Genomic DNA, 21,394 nt, shown 5'->3' with positions numbered 1-21,394 from the left:
TGAGTTCTGGGATCTTGGCTTTGGCCTTGTCCAGCACTGGTTATCGCCATCACTGGGAGCAAACCAACAGATGCAAGATATATCTCTCTTTCTCTCTCCTTTTCTCGCTCTCTGACTTCCAAATAAAATGAAAATAAATAAAAATGCGTAATTAAGTGTATATGCTGCTATTTTATGGAAACATCTCTGCAAAGTTTCTCTTCCGTTGGGCTTCTGCTCCTGGGAGCCTTATCCGCATGGCTCCTGTGTATGTGGGTAAAAGCATGCACGTAGCGGAGTCTCTGGTCAGTGAAGGTTGCCTCTGCCACTTTCTAGCTGGGGAGACTGAGCAAGCTGCCTGACCACTCAGACCCCTCTGGAGCTAAGCAGGCTCACAACAATTCCTGTCTTTACAGGACTCTTCTGAGGAGTTAACGAATTGCTCTACACAAGTGCTCTGATCACACAGTGAGTCAGGATGGGTTGTTGACATCAGCACCCTCACTAACACTTGTAAACATGCAATGTGACTCAACATCAGGTTCTTTGGGCACAAAATAAGAAAAAAGAATTATTTTCCCAGCAAATACATTATGTGAACATGATGTCAAAGGATGATGTGTAACCCACTTAAGAGAAAATAAACTTAAAAGGATGTATCCTGTGGAAATAAACACAGAGCAGCCAGGTGAGAACGAACAGTGCCTGTTTGGAGCTTGTGAGAGCGGGGCAGTCAGCTGCTATCATTCGCCTTTTGGCAGAGACCCAAGGGCAGCAAGAGGGGTGGGAAAGGGGAGGCTCCAGGTGTGTGGCGATTGGAGGTTGTTGCCTGAGCAAGCTGTAGGTGGGCTAACCGCAAGGGGGTGGGCTATGTCATCAGTAGGGGTGCATATTTGGCTGCCTCTGATTACTCCTAATTCAAAGGTGAGAGTAGGAGTCTGGGAAGCTGTTGGTAATTAATCAAGTCCTGACCATTTTGGGTGGATAGTGTCCAGGGTTTTTAATGCATCTTCCAGGATAGTGGATAGAGATAGAGGCCTGACTTCCCTGGGCAGGTTCCTCCAGGTTACAAGTCAGAGTTTTATTTTTGTATATGGCCTATCTATTGTCCAATTTGTATATTCAGGATCCCCTCACATTCTCACACTGTTAGTATGCAAATGATTTTTGCTAATCAGATCTATCTCATCATTAAGTCAGGGTAGCTAAGACTTCTACTTAGCATCTCTATAGGTTAAAAATACCCATCTAAAAGTTATAAAGTTTCATTGATTTTTTTAAAAAAAGTATTCCCATAGTAGTTGGTAAATGAGTAAGTATGTCAGATAAAATTGATTTCAGAGCTTATTTGAATGTATAGTGTCTTTGTTCCCACTGGATTTGGGGTAAGGTTTTATTTAGTTTCACTTTTTTTCATAAAAATTAACTAATAATTCTACTCTCTTAAAGAGGAGGAGTGACAAATTAGGTCATTGAAAAAAGATTTTATTGGGAAGTGATTTACTAATGCCTTTGGGGAATATTATATCTTTATTTTTCTCCCTGGAATTTTGCTTAGGATATATTTACATTTTTTTTTATTATTATTTTTTTTTTATTTTATTTATTTTTTTTTTTTTATTTTTGACAGGCAGAGTGGACAGTGAGAGAGAGACAGAGAGAGAAAGGTCTTCCTTTGCCGTTGGTTCACCCTCCAATGGCCGCCGCTGCAGCCGGCGCACCGCGCTGATCCAATGGCAGGAGCCAGGATCCAGGTGCTTTTCCTGGTCTCCCATGGGGTGCAGGGCCCAAGCACCTGGGCCATCCTCCACTGCACTCCCTGGCCATAGCAGAGAGCTGGCCTGGAAGAGGGGCAACCGGGACAGAATCCGGCGCCCCAACCGGGACTAGAACCCGGTGTGCCGGCGCCGCAAGGTGGAGGATTAGCCTATTGAGCCACGGCGCCGGCATATTTACATTTTTTATTAGGATAATGATATGATAGAATTGTATTCCTGGAGAGCTCAGGTAGAAAGAGAATGCTAGAGTGTGTTAGCTGATGGAAATTTACTTGCTACAGGAGTAAAGCTGGCAAGGAACAAACCATCTAGGAAAACCCAGAGTTACTTTTTAGAATGTCATGAGCCACCATGGGGTTGCTGTGAAGCGGCATTTCACTGTGGTCTCTTGTGCTGTGTGTCCTTTGGGGCATTAGTCTGTTTTGCATATAAGTTAAGTCCAGTGGGGCAGGGGGTTTGGTACTACTGCAGGAATAGAGAGCTGTGTTACAGAGAACACCTGTGGTTCTAGACATCACGGAGACAAAGAACACCAGGGTTGGTGACTGGCTTTCATATTGTAGCCACTAAGCTCTGGATGTCCCACATGGCTCTTCTGCTTTAGCTTGCCACACAGAAGAAGATAGGGATTGCAAGACTTTGAGAAATGAAAGAGATTATACGGACAAATTCTTCCTAGCCTCTCAAGGGAAGGATGAATAAATTGAGACTCACAGAGTTAAGTTGACCTTTTCAAGTTCATACAGTGAGCTGAAAGCAGATTCAGGGTGAGAATTTGGCCCGGTGGTTAAATGTCACTTGGAACACTCACGTTGCATCTGAGAGTGCTGAGGCTGGAGTCCTGGCTTCACTCTCAGTCCCAGCTTCCTGCCAAAGTGCATCTGGGAAGCAGCAAGGTGATGGCTTAAGTAGTTGAGTCCTTGCCACCCAAATGAGATGTCTTGATGGAGCTCTTCACTCCTGACTTTGGTCTGACCCAGCACCAGCTGTTTAAAAGGCATCCGGGGAGTGAACCAGAGGATGGGAGTCTCTCTGTTTCAACTTAATAAAATCAATCAATTAATTTTAATTAAAAACATCTGATCCAAAAGGAGAAATTTTGCTCTACCCTGCAAAGTTGTCACGTCTTTCTTAAAGTAATAAAAATAACTGGATTATATATATATATAATATACATTCATATATATGTAACCAAGTATAATAAGAGTGTGAGTAAGCACACACCTTTAAAACAATGAAATTGTTCGTTTGACTTTACTTCCAGCTGCCATTGTTGTAAAGAAATGAGAGAAGCATTTTTCCCCCTCTTTAAGGGGGAGAACTCTTGGAGAATGCTAGAGAAAGCTTTTATCCTTCTGAAAAATTAAAGCAGAAGTTGGCAAGCCATTTATACTCTTTATCTCCTGAATCTCACCAATAACCAAAGAGGAAGATGAAGGAAGCCAGAACCATGATCTCATGTGTGAGGTCACTTCTTAATATAATTAAATGTCCCTCCGGAATTAGCATTTCTTTGGCCAAGCTCCTCTGATTGCTGAGCCCTCACTCTCCTAAGAATCCACTATCCTGCAGCAAAGAGGAAAACGTGAACCTATGAGAGCTGCAGAAAAGTTGGGCCTCATTAGCATAATCCATCTCCATTGGTGAGTGCGCAGATGCCATCCAGGAGCTGGCGGATGGGCCCAGCTGTCTCCATGGAAACCCAGTCGGCAACTGTGAGTGATGACTGGGCAAGGAGACACACCTGCAGCTCTTGCATCTCCGCTCCCCCTCACTTCATTCACATCTTTTTATTAAATGAGTCGATTTGTCACCACTGACTCGCTCAGACAGCAGCCCAAGGTTCTGATCTGAGGGGAAAATAAAATTTGCATCTCAGAAATTTCCCAGAGACTCGGGGGTAATATAGAGCTGCCGCAGATGAAGCTAAAGATGGGGCAGCCCTCTCCGAACTGAATGACTGAATTAGTTTGCTCCCTCTCTGAAAGAATCTATATATTATATATACACATACACACTACATATGTAGTGGTAGCAGCAAATCGTCTTAACTGTTTCTGTCACTTAAGTCACAATGGAAGACCCACTGAATGCTTTTTGTATGTCTGTGGTTTTCAGGAGTTTTAAATTTACACTGCGGTCTAGTTTAAAAGTTATTTAGCCTGACGATTATTGTCCTGGTGGTCTCAGAAGTGTCCAAATTGCCCTCTCTTCTGTGTAGGCTTCCCTTATATGTGCTCAAGAAATAATCTCTGGCCTAGGCCCAGCCGGGCCTGAACACCCTGCAGTTACTGTGGTAGTCAGGGGCGCCAGATCCATAGGAACCGATAGGCAGCACATTGACTTCAGAAATGTAACTGAGATGTGTCTTTTGGCGTAGAACATTTTTGAAATCTATGCGTGCTTTTCTCATACTATGTATTTCCACGAACTTTTTGAAGGCCCTTCCTTGGGTATGTGTACTTTTGTATTAGTTTATCCTGAGGAATTGGCTCACATAATCATGGAGGCTGAGATGTCCCCGGGTCTGTACTCGGCAAGCCGGATACCCAGGGGAACTGATGATTCCACTTCTAGTCTGAAGGACTGACATCTGGGAAGAGCTGACACTTTAGTTCAAGTCTGCTAGCAGGAAGAGAATATTCCTGCACAACCAGTCAGGCTGGGGGAGTTCCCTCTGCATCAAACACTTTCCTTCTACTCAGACTGCCCCTGATTGGATGAGGCCCACCACACGGGGGCAGGCCATCTACCCCACTCAGTCCATGCATCCAGTGCTCAGCTGATCCAGAAACGCCCTCACAGGCACACCCAGAATAATGTCTGACCAAAAGTCTGGGCACCCCGAGGCCCAGTCACATGATGCCCACCGTTTCTTTCTCAGTCTCTCTAAGTTACTGTTTTGATATTAACTTCTAAAATAGTGCTTCCCAATGGACAGTACTTGATAAGCTGCCACAAATCCTTTATGAGAAATGACAGATCATAAATAAATAAATGGAAACATATAAAATATAGATAAATAGGTTGAGTTGTTATACTTCACAGTTTTATTTACAAACATCTTTCCCTGTAGTCAGGAATTTAAAATACATTGACAGGGTATATCTTCCTTTCCTTATTAGCTAAGAAAGTGTTATTTCCAATTAGTTATTAAGATTTTCTAAAAATAAACAAAGCAGTCCGCCCCTCCCACACATGCCAGTGTGTGGTTAAAACCAAAACGGGGCTGAACACACTCTGCATCTTCCTCTTACACGTGGATCTGGACTGCTTAGTGATGCTTACCTGTGTCCATTCTAACTCCATTCAAATCTGTGGGCTGATGGGTCTGCAGCGGAGGGGACACTCATGGTTTTGCTGCCATTTTGTTGCCACCCACTTTCAGAAATCTGAAAACATAAGGCAATCATCCTAATCGTTTGCCCAAATACCACGCTTAGAAAGGGGCATGAAAGGGATGCTTATCAAAAACATTTGAAAGGGAGAAAAACAGCCCAATGTCAGTCTATCAGGTTGCAAAGCCCTTGGACGTCCCATTGGAAAGCTCTGGTGCCTGGTCCTCCTCCTGGTACCTGCTGATCCCACTTCCACACCCTTCCATTCATTACAGCCAGCAAATCCCTTTCCTTGTCTTATGGACAGCCCAGGGCAGAGATCTGCACTGCTAATTAATGTTGCAAATGGACTCATGTGCACAGTGCAAGAGGCCAGGAGAGGTGTGCACCCTCTTACTGTTTTCTGAGTTCCATGATGTTTGTTTTAGGCCTGATAATGCCTTCTGATGTGCATCATGATGGCAGGTCTGGATTTTAGAAGCCTTTCGACTCTCCTCATGGGAAACACACAGAAACAGGCACATACACACTCCGTTTTTCTCACATGCCACATGATGTCTGCTGGAATCAGAGCAGCAGTTACTGAATATTAAATGAAACTGCAAAAAAAAAAAAAAGGGACGAGGAAGAAAGGAAAGTGCATGAAAACAAGCTGGAAAGGTTAAGAGCAAAAGGAGAATGTCTGACAGTTTCAAGTCTGTTTGGAATGAATTAATCAGACCATTAAACAAATCTTTTAATCTAAAAGTAGCCCTTTCATTTCTGTACCCTGTAAAACAAAGTGGTGCAGTGTTGATGTCGGAGATTGTCCTGGCTCCTTATTTGTATTACACAGACTGGAGTCGGGGCCTCATTAACATCCCATTGAAATCAAAGACCACACACGCGGAGGCTGCACGCTCTGGGAGCAAAGTCAGGCAGCCTTGAGTTTAGCAGAAACCATGGAGAGAATCTTCCGCACTTCAAGGGAGGGATGAGTAAGGAGATAGCCACTGTCATCCCCAACTCTGTCTTATAGGGGAACTAGCTTCAGATCCTTTCAACAGGACATGTGCTGGGGCACCTTTCAGCTTAAAGAAATCCACAATGTGAGAGCAACTCCGTGTTAGTAACTGTGTGTCACAATTAGGTGAAAAGAATTTCAATGAAAATTCTTATTCTTGCAGTTTTTAAAATTGAGAAGCAGAGAGACAGAATTTCCATTCACTGGTTCACTTCCCAAATGCCCACAATGACAGAGACTGATCTGGGCCCAAAACTGGGAGCCAGGAACACAATCCAGGAGGTGCACATGGGTTATAGGAGGAATATCCTACTCCCTGGGTCACCACTCCCTCCCTGAGCTTGCGCTACCAGAGTGCTAGAGTCAGAAGCTGGAGCTGGGAACTGAATCAGGTACTCCAGTATGGGCTGGTGGACATCTTAACCTAAATAAACATTCAGTCCCCTCATTCATACCTTTTATCTGAAGATTCAGTGACAAGGAAAGCATTAGGTCTGGGAGCGGAGAAACCTGTTTCTAATTCTACTTCTTTCAGGGTTTTGCCTGTGGCTTTGGAAACTCACATCATCTCTCTGGACCTCTATTTGTCTTTTTTTTTCTTTTTTTTTTAAAAAAAAAAAGATTTATTTTTTTATTTGAAAGAGTTACAGAGGGTGTATGGGGGGAGAGGAGACACGGTGAAGGAGAGGGAGAGAGAGAGATATCTTTCACCTGCTGGTTCTCTCCCTAAATGGCAGTGAAAGCTGGAGTTGAGCTGATCTAAAGCTAGGAGCCAGGAGCTTCTTCCAGGTCTCTCATGTGGGTATAGGGGCCCAGGTAATTGGGCCATCCTCCGCTACTTTCCCAGGCATGTTAGCAAGGAGCTGGATTGGAAATAGAGCAGGTGGGACTGGAACTGGCACCCATAAGGCTTTACCCACTGAGCCACAGCACTGACCCACTGGGCCTCGATTTTCCTATCTGTGAAGTGTAGGCATCAATGCCTATTTTGATTTTCATTTCCACATTCTTACATGTTGATGGTGCTGTAGAGAGAATTACTGTGATAGCAAAATGGGCAAATAAATAAAAGATAAATCACAAACATAATTACTAGAATGAAATCACAAAATTCCATAGAAAAACAAGGATGGCAAATGCCTATGAATTTTTCTTAGTGTAGGAATTTGTTTCCTCACTATATGATAGCTGGTATCATTGATAGTCTGCCTTTGCATTAATCATTATGTTCCTTCAGGTCACGATGAGCAGTTTTTATTTCCATATTTTAATCTATGTCTCATAATATGGCATTAACTGCCAAGTAGAAGACCAAAAATATTATTTTTTTCTGATCTCAGAAAAAAGTTAATTTCATTTAGAAAAATTAGAAATCTGCGAAAATCTGGTCAAGCTTTTTGTTTAATCAATTTGAAGTAGATCCTTCCTGTTACTAGGTCATTAATCCTTAAAATCATATTTTTTGTAAGTTTAACAGTACTTTACTTCTGGCAGTAAATATTTAAATTTTTGAATTCACTCCTGCACAAAGTTACTTCAAAAAGTTTGTTGAAAACAGAAATAAACGATGTTCACTTTGGTGAAGCAAAGTTTGGAGTCCACACATATGAGGGGGTCTTCCAGAAGCTCATGGAAAATATGGAAAATGTGCATTATGAAAAAGGCACGCATGGATTTCAAAAGTTTGTTGCACCACCATAAGTATATCTCTTATTTCCATTTTCCACAAAATTTTAAAATACTCTCATAGATCTGAGAAAATGATCTCTTAGTAAAACCTCATGAACATGTAATTTAAAAAAGGGAATGAGAAAGAAGTATTTTTGGTTGAACAAATACACATGTGGTGTGGCGGTCGAGGAGGGCTGAGCGAGCTCTGGGGCTGTGAGGGCGGCCGCAGCCACTACAACAACAGCTGAGGGGACCACTCAGCTGCCAACGTGCATGGGGTGGCTGTAGGAGCTGCTTGACTGAGACAGACATGGAACCCTTGGCCAGGGACAGAGGGCCCTAACGACCTGACAGGCCTTCTCTCCTGGGTTCAGTGCTGCTGCTGGCCTGTGGGCCTTGTAAGTTACTGCTGGTCCATCTTCCAGGAGAACATAAAGCTCTCTTCGTTAGGAAGCAGGCATGTGGTTGGCTGAAGTCTCTTCTAGAATTGAGGACTGCACATCTTGGTCCAGAGTCAATGAATAGCAGAGAGAAAGACTTGTTGTCCCTTGAGGGAAAAGAAAAAACAGGGGGGCGGGGGGGGGGGTTAAAGCATTACAAGGGTGGGGTGGGGAGGGAGGTTTACACATTACGTTGGAATAAAAAGACCAAGGTTGTTTACAAGCAGACTTCCTTTAAACGTGCATCTCGGGGTGGGCGTTTGGTACAGAGTTGACACTGGGACACCAGCAAGCCATTAGGAGTGCCTGGATTCCAGTCCTGACGCTGCTGCTGGTTCCAGCTTCCTGCTAATGCGCTCTGGGAAGCAGCCAGTGATCCTACAGACTTGGGTCCCTGCCACCCACATGGGAGACCTGGATTCAGTCCTGGTCTCTTGGCTGGTACTAGTATTGTGGGCATTTGGGAAGTGAACCAGCAGATGGAAGATATCTCTCTTTCTCTGTGCCTTTCAAACAAAATAAGAATATAAATGAATAAATAAATGATAAAATAACCATCCATATGAAAATACAATCATGCGATCAAATTTCAGACCCCAGTGAACTCACCACCTCTGCCCCTCCCTGCACTGCCTGTCTCTACCTCCTATCCCAGTCTTCTCTCCCCCTTTGTGAGTCGAGTGAGATTAAGTGGCCGATTCATCTCCTCAATGCTGAATTTTAAAGGGAACAGCTAACTGTGTGATCATATTATTAATATTTATACGCTGTCACAGAGTGTTGACAGATTAATTATGCAACATAGTATAAAAATCAGCAGGCAGTGTGGGTGAGCCGTGGCAAAGTTCATATATTAATAACTCCACTGGATGGCTGCCACGTGCCCCAGGATGGCTGTGTGCTCTTGGGAGCTTCATGCCCTGAATTCTCCCAGGTAAACGAGCCGTTAGACTTACCTTGCTTACCTAATTGTTCAAGGTATCATCTTTTGGGACATCAAAAGTGTTTACTGGGGCCAGCACTGTGAGATAGTGGGTAAAGCCACTGCCTACCACACCAGCATCCCATATGGGAGCCAGTTTGAATCCCAGCTGCTCCCTGCTAATGTGCCTGGGAGAGCAGTAGAACATGACCCAAATGCTTGGGCCTCTGTACTCATGTGGAAGACCTGGATGAAGCTCCTGGCTCCTGGCTTCAGCATGGCCCAGTCCTGGCTGTTGTGGCCATATTGGAGAGTGAACCAGCAAAAGGAAGACTTCTCTCTCTCCACTTCTGCCTCTACATCTCCCTCTCTATAACTCTGCCTTTCAAATTCATAAAATGTTTACCAAGCCTTCTGCCTTTTTGTGTGGTGCTCTGAGTAGATCTCTTTGGGAGTTGGCCATCTGCACCAGAGGATCTGACACAGGAGAGTCCTAAAGGCAGTGCAGGTGACACAGCAGAGTCAATGGGTGGTCCACAGTGGCCACTGACTGGACCAGGTTCCCTTCTGAATGGAGCTCCTTTTCATAGACTGTGCTATGGTTTGGCTAGAATAAGACTCATGAGCTCAGGCAGATGGTTAACCCCAAAGTCATGATTGATGGTTCCAAGAGGTGGAGGCTTGATTCAAGTCTGGTGTTTAGGAGGCGGGCCTAATGGGAGGCCCTTAAGTCACTGGGGCTTGCCCTTGGAAGGCAGGTCTCACCAGAGCATTGGTTATCAAAGAGCCTGAGTTGTGCCCTCTGGGCTCTCTACTTCCTGGCTTGCTGTGCGATCTATCCTCTGCCTGTGCTCTACTTCCACCATCGTGCAGCCTCACCAGATGCCGAAGCAATAGAACCCACCTGATCTTGCACTGCAAACCTCTAAAACCATGAGTCAAAATAAACCCCTTCCCTTCCCGAGTAGCGTGTCTCGGGGAATTCGGTTATAGTGATGAAAAGCTGTCTAATACAGAATATAAATGACTGGTGGGTGTCTTTGTGCCATTGCTTGGAAAGTATAACAAAATGAATGAAGTAAGGCCCCAGTCTTTAAGGAGCTTATGATTTGATGGGGAAGCAAGGCCTCTGTTCAACAATGCAGGTGCTGGGGCTAAGGAGACCTCTCTTCTGGTCTTTGATAAAGCTAAATTCTGTGAGTCATTACAGTGCAGTAACAAGCGTCCACCCTCACAGACCTGAAAGGCTGTGCTGGCCAGTTCTGTAACCTCTCTGTCTTTATGAAATGCAATGACATCATTTGCCACCAGGAGTTGTTAACATAACGTATGTATGTATACGTTGGTCCCCTTATCAACAGTTTTGCTTTTTGCCCCATTTTTTTTTTCAGTTACCTGTGGCCAACATTATTACAAAGCATATTCCTGAAATAAATAATCTAGAAGGTTTTATTGTGCTATGTCATGAGTACTTTGATGAAGCCTGGCTCTCTGTGTCCCACCCAGGATGTATCCTTTCTGTATATGCTGCCCACCTGTTAGTCGTGTAGTAGCAGTGCTGTTATCTCAGTACTCCCATTGAAGTAACTCTTCTTTTAATTAATGATGGCTCCAAACAACAAATATAGTAGTGTTGGTAATTTGTATCTTCCAAACAGAAGCTCTAAAGTGCTTTCTCTTTTTTTTTTCTAAAGGTTTATTTGAAAGGCAGAGCTACAGAGAGGCAGAGAGAGAGAGAGAGAGAGATGTCTTTCAACCGCTGGTTCACTCCCTAGATGGCCACAATGGCCAGAGCTGAGCTGATCCGAAGCCAGGAGCTTCTTCCAGGTCTCCCACGTGGGTGCAGGGGCCCAAGCACTTGGGCCATCTTCTACTGCTTTCCCAGGCCATAGCAGAGAGCTGGATTGGAAGTAGAGCAGCCAGGACTCAAACCGGCGCTCATATGGGATGCTGGCACTGCAGGTGGCAGCTTTCCCTGCTAGGCCACAGTGCTGGCCCCTAAAGTACTTTCCTTAAGTGAAAAAAAAAAAATATTGCATAGAAACGGCTCAGATCTATGGTAAGAATGAATCTTCTGTCTGTGAGAAGGAGAAAGAAATGCATGCTAGTTTCACTGTCACATGTCAAACTGCAAGAGCTCGGGCCGCAGTGTGTGACAAGAGCTGAGTCACTTGTGTCACCTCGTTGCATCAGCGTTCCCTCATGTGACATCATCACAGGAAGAAGAGCTAGTTACAGTGCACCAAGATACTGTAGGAGTGAGAGCACATTTCATACACAATAGTGTCATCATTTTCCTATTTTATTAGTGACTGTGTTTTCAAGCTATTGTGGAATGATTAAATTTTGTCATAGGCATGTACAGGAAGGAATGTAGTATCGATAGGGTTTGACACTGTACTTTCGGGCATCTGTGGGGTGTCTTAGAACATCTCCTCCACAGATAAGGGGGGACACCTGTAATATACAGTGCTACACAGGCGACTAATAACTATTCTGTAAAATGGAATAAAATGCTCTTGAATGAAACAGGATGCACTGGGTCATGTGACTGCGTCTACTGTTGAGTGTTTGTCTGATAACTTCTCTTCTCTCTGGGTTGTTTGATTTGTACACCTATGACAACATTCCGTGGCTAATAAGTGGAAGGTGGCATTTCTGCCACGTGGTACACCCAGTGTCCCACCTTACAGCTCTCTGTGGAAACATATGCTGCCATTCTTTGAAAGAGGCCTGGGAATTCGACTATGGAAGCCTCAGGGTCCAGCCTCCCATGGCACTTAGAGGATGGGCTACTGGCAGAAAAGCAGCCATATTAATATGGACCACAATCTCAGTGGCAGGATGTCATTGCATATGCCAGAGGTGTCTTCTCAGTGGCACTTGACCACTGGCCTGCTCTTGGGAGTGATGATGCTGTCTCAGAATGCCAGGGAGTCATTCTTGCCCAATAATACATGTATACAGTCTGTCATTGTTCCTCTCAATGAGTTTGTGTGTGTGTACTGGGTGGTTATTTAAGGAAGATGGATAGATAATTCTACAGAGAAGTTCACTTGAACCAATCAGTTATCAGGTCACATAACAAAAAGCTGTTGCAATCACAACACATCACATCAATTCTGGGAGCGATATACCTTATAATCACGCAATGCAAATAATCAAACTCAATAAGCAAGCAGAACTTCAATGTCATCAAGTAAAACTCCAGCTACAAGTAGCTCTGATAGCCTTAAATCAGCTCCTTAACTCATGCTCTAGCTGCAGTAGTTATTGTGGTGCCTTCCAAGCCTAGCGGGTAATTTAGCATCCAGAATTTGCTGCTTCAGTTAACAATGTATCTTCACTTAGCAAGTCAGCTGAATACATTAACCACTCAGTAGTATTCCGAGATGATCTGTAAATTAGAAGAAAAAATATCAACAGGATGTACAAAGGCAACTGCTCCTATCCATCCTGATGGTAATCTTTCTTGGGTATTCAGCTGGGCTAGCAAGCATTCCCAATGGCTGGGTTGGGAAAAACATGGAAAATACATGGCATGGTCCTTACCGTCCAATGAGAATTGGGATAAATGATGTGCAGGCAACAAATGAAAATACAATGTGACCAATGCAGTGCTATTTGTGTTAACCAATAAGGACTTATCAGTCACCTACTGTATGGCCAGCCCTGATGATTTGCATAGTCCTGGAGGCACAGAAAAGAGCGTGAGGAATGCATGGTCTGCTGGAAAGACAGGCCAGAGAGAACAGGGGAGCTTACGATGAAGGTGGGGCTGAGAAAGTAGGGGGGGGATTACTTCTGCACTCTGGAATGAACCCTTACTGTGCTGATTGTGGGCAACTGTGTCGTGCAACACGTTTCCATTCATAACCTTCCTCCCCATTGGGCTTGTAGGTGGTGACTCTTCACTCCAGTTTGCAAGCAGAGAACAGAAATCACCTAAGGCTTGCGTGTGGATGTCCCAAGAGATAAGTTGAACAGGGAGCTGGGTGTTTGAATCTCCAAGGCGATGACCCACCTCATCATCTGTTTGTCTCATTGCCCATTCTTCTTGGTCAGGGTCCACATGATGAACAGACACCCTGCGGATGGATGGAAGGTGACTGGTGAGATAGTTTAGTGCTCTTAAGCCAGTAGAACGCCATGTAGTGTGTTAGTAATGAATTAATGAAGTTAAAAGAAGTGGGGATTATTTTAGTGTGTGGGCCAGAGCGACAGGGGTGGGGATAGCCCCGGCTGCACCTGAGCTTCCAATAGCCTTCTAGATGGTGCCTCATCTGACATGGATCCTGGCAAGGCGTAACAGGTAGAGTACAGTCAAGCTCAAAACCCACCAAAGATAAAACTTAGCAGCATGACATACAGTCTTTCTAGACAGGCTGTGTTGTGGGATACAATCTGAGACCACAAAGCTTTCAACATACAGTTCTTGCTATTCTACTGCAACTTCAGACAAGTGTGTGCTCAGTAGAGTCTTCCCTCTCTCTGCAAAACTCAATTAAAATGTGCATGTGCAATAATCTCCCCTCACAGAGCTCCCGAGGTGATTAATAGATTTTCTAAGTAGGAGTGAGTAGCTCAGTGGGATCAGTTAACCCTTTGTAGGCAATATCAACGAAAAAGCGGAGGAGGCTGATAACATCCAAGAGGAAACGGATCCAGAGAAGACAGAACAGCCAGAGGAGGGAGGACAAGAGTGTGCTCTGAGGATGGTGTGCTGTGCCAACTTTGGAAAGGGAGGAAACTTCCAGTATGTGGATGGGGAGCAGTTTAGGATACAAAGCTTGCCCAGTGTTTACCAATGGGAAGGTTGATTATCGGGCAGGAAAATGCCCCCAGGAGGCAGTGGCTTTTCTATGGCTTCTTTTTGTTAGCGCATCCAGGAGCCTGCAAACACAGGGGAGGGCCTTTGATAGCCACACGTGGCTCCCCGTGAGCCGGCAGGTTAATGCACCACTGCCAGCCCTCCAGAGTGAGGCAATCAGAGGCACGGCTTGAGAGAAATAAAAAGAAATGTGGAGGAGAGGCGGGGAGCCTGCAGATGGTATTTCAGCTACTGGCACCGCTCTCCTCGAATCACGCCCTGCGCGGAAGGCAGGTATTAGCAGAGTGGCTGAGGGGCACCTGCAATGCCGAGATTAATCCCCTTTTTGTTTTCTTGCGGGTCTATGTGGGCACCGCTGCGTGGAAGAATTTATGTTGGCCTCCTTCCTGGAAGGAAGCTGCAGGCTCAGGCAAGAGGCTGTGTCATCATATGTCACCTCCCAGGGAGCCCCTGTGGCTGTCTGTCTGTCGCGCTGCTCTCTCCTCTGCAGTCACCTTGTGCCCTGAATTCTTCCCTCCTATCAGAACAAGACAACAGCAGCTCTGATACCAGCGGCCCCCAAGGTGTTTCTCTTTCATTCTCCAACACGAGGCAGGGCAGACTTTCAAGACAGGCACTAAGTAAGGAAAGGGGAAGGACTCTGGGCTTTGATCAGGCTCGGCTTTGAGTACAGAGCCTCTTCTAGGGCTTTGGGAACTATCCCTGGGGGCTCCTTCTGGAATGCAGGGCAGCCATGCTGTTCCATGGTGGCCTTCCACATTTTTATGCGAGCACATTTTATGTGCTGTTTTCTAGAAAATAAAATCCCATTGATTACTTTATCCTATAGGACAGGGAGAAGTGGGCGTGCTGTCAGTGTGCAGGGGTGAGGAGGTGGTCAGGGGAGCCGGGAGTCAGTCCTGTGAGCAGCCCCTCCTTCCAGGGCCCCAGAGCCGGTGACACACACGTGCTTTTGTGTGGTTTCGTTCCCTGGTACACAGCTGCCACACCAGGAGGAAGTGGCATGTGTCTCATATTCACACAGAGGGGCCCTTTAGGCTTCCAGGGGCCATGCCCTGTTCTCCGGACACATACTGCTTCCCCCAGGACTCTTGAAATCCATGTTCTAAGGGAGGATTCTGCTAAACTTTGTCAAAGGAACTTCTCTCCTCCCCAGTGTCTGACCACAGGCGCCGTTTTGTGGCACACTTTTACAGATAACTTCTCAATAGATCACATTAGGGCACCATTTTATATCTTAAACCTCTGACAGCCAGGCTTCCACTCTTCCAGAGACGGATTCTGGCAAAAATAGAAGTTACTGGTCATTTACTCTTCTTTTTTTTTGCTATATCAGGGGGCAGAAAAAAAATGAATTTATCCCAGCGTCTTATCGCCCAGTATTTCATCTCTCAGCAGTGCAGATGGGGAAGCATTTTCAATATAAGAATCAATGTTTTGGAAAATGGCATTTACCTCAGTGGCCATGCTCCAGGTAGAATTCTGGGCTCTGTAATCCAGAGAACAAAGAGGCCATCCCTGGCTCATTCCCGGAGCAGCTTCAACATCCTGAGCGTAGTTCAGCCTCATGGACAAAAAGGCAGCGTTGGGTCCTCTCTCATGTGCTGTCAAACAGACACAAGATGTGACCCTTTCTTTTCTGAGCAAAGTCACTTTGAGGAGAGAGAGTTTCTTGGGAGAAAACATTGACCGGGTAGTTAGGGCAGAGAACCATGCCACAGAGCTCTGAGTTTTTATCGGTGGCTTCTTGGAGAATCGCATTTTGTTATTGTTAATTGCTGAAGTCTCACAAATGTGCTGGGGGATACAGAACGGGCTGAGAGCGCTGTGTGTGTGACAGGTGCCATGCAAACTTAACGCGGATATTAATGTGCTCAGTGGGATTCCAGGGACACGCAGCCTACAGAAGAGACAAGAACCGTGGGGCTCATTGCTCGTCTTTTGCCGCTCACCTCTTCCTTTCTCTGCCTTCAGCTTCCACAGTAGGAACCAGGGGTGTGTTTAACTGCACTTCCTCTATGGAATAATTGGCTAATTGATGTATTACAGGCGTGGCCTTCCCATGTTCTGTTTCATAGCATCCTGTGGTGAGTTTTGTTACCTTCTTGGCCCTGTTTATTGAATCCCCATCGTGATCTAACTGGAAACTTGGCACTCAGCAGATGGGGAAATGCATCCTATAGATATCAAAGCTTCCTGGTACACGTCGGTCTCTTCCGAGGGCGATGACTTGTAAGACCCTGGTGCTTTGTGAAATATGCTCTTAATAACCTTTTTTTTCCATGTGAACGCAGGGCTCGGTGGATGAAGGTTATTTTGAAGTAGCCCTCAAGGTTAACGTTGGTTGATCTTCCAGATGGTTTCTATCTAATTCTTTGGATTATGATATTGAACCACCCTGTGATCAGGAAGCCTAGTGCCAAGAATAACAAGGAGTGGAAGCCAGCCACGGCGAGGGCTGCTGCTCTGAGGGCGTGCAGAGATGTAAGGGTCAAGGCCAGACCATATGGTCGACCAAGGCTCTGCTGCAGGAGCCCCAGGAAACACAAATCAATTCACAGGACAGCTCATCATCTCTGCTTCCGATTGCATCAGTCTTGGCACCCTGGAGGACCTCCCCCTCCCCCGCTGCCCCTCTCCCCAGTTCATTCTTGCACTAATATTCCTACAGGCTTATTTTTTTTTCTGCAGTGGCTGGTTCTATTCCAGCCACCACTGCTTCTAGCAAGGTGCTCTGGGGTCTTGTTTCAAGGTGGGCCACATGGTAGAATGGGACCACGAAGAAGCAGAGGGTACCTTGGCTGGCAAATTCAAGGGGCAGGCATGTTCTTTAGCCTACCTATAAGGGAGGTGACTTGAACACCTGTAATTCAACTGCTCTGGCAGGAAATCAGATGTGAACATCAGTTCACCAATCAAAGGCTTACGCTTGCAGGGGCTTGGCAAGCAAGTAAAGCTGGATCCCAGCGTGTGGAAGTTGAGGACAGATCACTTGAGCGAATAAAGATGTATTTCAGTTGTCTATTTCGTGCCTCCCTCCTTCCTTTCCTCCCTCTTCCCACCCCCTTTGAAGGCAGTTACTATAGCACAAAGCTAGCTGGCTTCAAATGCTGGCCTCCCCCCCCCCAGCAGGGTATAATAAGGCTAAATACACCCAGCCAAAATATAAGTTCCACAGGAACAGGCATTTGTTTGTTTTGTGCCACAGTATGCTCAACGTTGAAGACAGGGTGCTTAGGTGATGGGATGTAGTGAATGCTCCACATTGGTTGACTTCTGAGTGACTGTCTAACATCTACTAATAGAAGATGAAATTTTTCTTTCTCTACTGCTACCCCCAAATAACCCACCTAAAAGAACTTGCCTGAGAATCAGTTTATAGCCCTGTTACATCCTGAGCTTTCCCAGAGTCAGATTCCACCTCCTCACTTCCTGGGGTACAGACCTTTGCTCTCATCCTCCCCCACCAGGCCCTCTTGTGCATCTCCCCAGCATTTGTCAAGTAGGCATCAGCATGTTCCCACTTAAAGATCTCAAGAGACTGGACTCATGGAAATGCCATAACCCATATTCAACCTACTTTCTTTCCCTGTAGGTGATCAGTGCATGAGATGGAAGTTGGGTTTAAGCTTGGCAGAGAAACACAAGAACATGGGATCCAGCGCTTTGAACTTTAACAATCAGAGGCAGTTTGAGTGTGTGTGCTTGTGCGTGTCTGTTATTCTGTGTGAGGATCGATATTGCTTGATCACACTATTTCACACTCACACCCCAAGCAATGTCTGCTGTGAGGGCAGGTGGCAGATACTGAAGTGAGAATTGCACTGCATGAATTTCCTTTGCTTTCAGCAATTGGTGGCAGGTTCAGGCTATGGGAGGGGCAGCAGCCCAGTGTGTGGGAGGGTGCTACTTCTTGAGGTGCGAGTGCCATTCTAGCATTAAATAATCACTTACTGCAGCTCCAGGATGCCTGGGTGTGTTCTTTTGTTAAAACCACTCAACATACTTATGCTTCTTTCCATGCAGACCCCAGTCACACCACAGGCACATCCTGCAATCCCTGCCCCCCAGGCCTCTTTCCATGCCCCGCAGTACTGCAGCCACCACAAATCCAGAACGGTGACTGTGGAGTCACCTGAGCGAGCACTTACGGGGTGACCTTAAAGAGCAATTTCAGCCGGAAATGGAGAGGCTCAGTTGTTCATAAGCCTGACATTTATTACTTGGAGATTCTGTCTCTACAGTACAAACCGTTCTTCACAATATTATCAAATAAAGTGCTGCTTTTATCAGCACCCCACTTTCTTCTCTTGCTTCCTCCCTTCCTGGCTGCCTTTTCATCTGTTCAGTCTTTGTAGGTTGCCGGGTCAGACCATCACTTGGACTAAATCTGTCATAAGCATGTGGAGCCCCCAAATGGTTAATATATGGAGACAGTACACATCAGGTGTTTGAAGAACAGGTACTCAATATAGATGTATGCAATTAGATCATTTGAAATAGTGGTTTCCACTAGAAATCCCAGTGCTTCCCGTCTTGCATGAAGTGAACGCACATCTGGAGAACGAGTGGTACAGTGGTCTGGAAGCAGGGGGAGGAGTTGAACGGAGCTCATAGTGTCCTACTACACTTTGGATGGTAGTGTCATCTACAGAAAGAAAGGATTTTTGGATGAGCCCTTCACCAGTTCCAAATCGTAGCTGGTCATTAGGGCTGCTATGTAATCTAAGTCTAGCACAGTGAAGTCAAAGGGAACTGCAAGTCACATAAAGTAGGTCCAATCATTTTAATAGGCTCAACCAGAATGAGCAGACGACTTAGTAGAAGAGCAAAGCTACATGCAATGGCGAGGCATAAGGAACCATAGGAATGAGTGGTAAATATACCAAAGCATGTACCTTCATGTGACTTTAAAAATAAAATATTTTTTATTTGAAAGGCAAAGTTACAGAAAGAGAGGGAGAGACAGAGTTAGAGAGAGAGGCCCTCCATCCACTGGTTCACTCCCCAAGTGGCTGCAACAGCTGGAGACTAACCAGGCCAAAGCCAGGAGTCCAGAACTCCATCCAGGTCTCCCACGCAGAAGCAGGGACCCATATTCTTGGGCCACCCTCCACTGCTTTCTCCGGCACATCAGCAGGGAGCTGGATCAGATCCGAAGAGAAGCAGCTGGGCCTTGAACCAAGGCTCATATGGTTTGGCAGCATCACAGGAGGTGCCCCAACCACTGCACCCTAGCTATGGCCCCTGATGTTATTTTTAACACAGGATAAAAACCTTTTCTTTGAGAACACATCTGTCGACATGGAATTTCTGTGCCTTTTTGAATACACAATATTCAGAAATCATCATGCATCATTTCTAATTTGTTTTATTAAATCATTCCAAAATATTCTTATTTGTTTTCATATAATTCTTCTTTCCTGTAATTCTCACTCATATTGTGTCAGTTTACAAGGGATTTAGGTGAATGATGTAATTAAGTGAGAAAGCATGTCTGCTGAGAATAGGTTTGGGGAGACATGCAACTGCTTGTAAGCACGGGGCTGCACAAGCAAATGCATTAGTGCCGGAGTGCTCCACAGGGAAAGATTGACATACGATAGGAATTCAGTTCACTGAGGACGGCAGACTATGTGGCTGACAGTGAGAGCAGAGAATGCCTGTTCCCTTGACATGTCAGTTAAATGGAAGTGAAGACAAAGTTAGTTAACAGCTTTCAGTGCACGCTTAACTTGGACTTAGGGTTTCTCATTCATGTGCTGACACTATTGACCTCAGACAAATTGTGTGCTGCTCTGAGTTTCAGTTTATTCATATGGACAGTGAGGATACTTCTCACTAACCTGTGTGAGTGTGCATTCCACAGGTGTGTCTATGCACTCCCATGCCCTCCTGGGCTCTTAGGAGTAGATCCACCAAGTAATCTGCCTGGTTGCTTTGGTAACGCTAAATACTATACAAACGTGAACTTCTTTGAACTTCTATCTTTGAAAGACTTTCAAATCTAGAGAAAAATTACAAAAACACTCACTAAACCCTTAAAAACTGACCTACTCTTAACATGTTGTCACATTCATTTGATCCACCTCTCTGTAGATGCATGAATGGGTAACTAGATGGATAGATAAGTAGATAAAGAGAGGTAGATGAAGTATATAGGAGGAGACTCTCAAAAGGTTGTGAAAAGAAAATAAAAATGTAAGTTTTTTTGGTGCAAAATATTTTGAAATCCATGCATTTTTTTCATAAATACGTTTTCCTTGAACTTTTTGAAGACCTCTCATATGCGTGGATGTCAAAGGTTTTTGCATCAAAATAAACTCACCTTTTTAACTCCATTTCCTATAAACATTTTGAAACGTCCTTGCGTGTGTGTGATGCATACTTTTTTTTTTAAAGGAACCATCTTGCCTGTTCCTTTTTTTAAAAAAAATTATTTGACAGATAGAGTTATAGACAGTGAGAGAGAGAGACAGAGAGAAAGGTCTTCCTTCCATTGGTTCACCCCCCAAATGGCGGCTACGGCCAGTGCTGTGCCGATCTGAAGCCAGGAGCCAGTTGCTTCCTCCTGGTCTCCCATGCAGGTTCAGGGCCCAAGCACTTGGGTCATCCTCCACTGCCCTCCCTGGCCAGAGAGCTGGACTGGAAGAGGAGCAACCGGGACTAGAACCTGGTGCCCATATGGGATGCCAGCGCTGCAAGGCGGAGGATTAACCAAGTGAGCCACGGTACCAGCCCAGTGATGCATACTTTTCTCATCATTTGAGTTGCCTGCAGACACCATGACCTTACCCCAGTGTGCATCAGGGCCCTTAACCTTTTCTTTTCACTTTTTAAAAAATTTTTTATTTATCTGAGAGGTAGATTTACAGAGAGAGAGAGAGAGAGAGAGAGAGAGAGAGAGAATGAGAGGTCTTCCATCCACTGGTTCACTCCCCAGTGGCTACAATGGACGGTGCTGAGCTGATCGGAAACCAGGAGCCCAGGAGCCAGGAGCCTCATCTGGATCTCCCACATGGGTATAGGGGCTCAAGGGTTCAGGTTATCTTCTACTGCTTTCCCAGGCCATAGCAGAGAGCTGGATCAGAAATGGAGCAGCTGGGATTAGAACCAGTGCCTATATGGGATGCTGGCACCATGGCAGAGTATTAATCTGTGCCACAGTGCAGGCCCCCCAGGACCCTTAACCTTGATACAACATTATATGATACAGAATTATTGTTAAAAGTTTTCCAGTCTTCCTAGTGATGTTTCCAGGTGTGGGGCAGGATCACACAGTGCATGTAGGTGTTGTATCTCTTTAGTCTTCTTAACCTTTTTAGATGTTGACGTTTTTGTGGAATGTCCCTGTGTGGTTTGATCTTTGTGCCCCGACACTCTCATAAATTTTAAATCCAAGTCCCCAGTGTGAGCACATTAAGAGGTGAGG

At 45.3% G+C, this 21,394-nt stretch overlaps 1 protein-coding gene across 3 annotated transcripts in view; it reads left to right on the top strand.

Annotated features, from left to right (window-relative positions):
* OPCML (opioid binding protein/cell adhesion molecule like) overlaps positions 1-21,394 on the top strand; it is a 1,351,977-nt gene that overhangs the window by 957,688 nt on the left and 372,895 nt on the right. The gene's annotated exons all lie outside the window — the stretch shown is intronic.

This window comes from Oryctolagus cuniculus, chromosome 1 (assembly GCF_964237555.1).
Source record: "Oryctolagus cuniculus chromosome 1, mOryCun1.1, whole genome shotgun sequence".
Classification (NCBI taxonomy): domain Eukaryota; kingdom Metazoa; phylum Chordata; class Mammalia; order Lagomorpha; family Leporidae; genus Oryctolagus; species Oryctolagus cuniculus.
The sequence above is the reverse complement of the archived record's forward strand: the minus strand, read 5'-3'. Positions and strand labels throughout refer to the sequence as shown.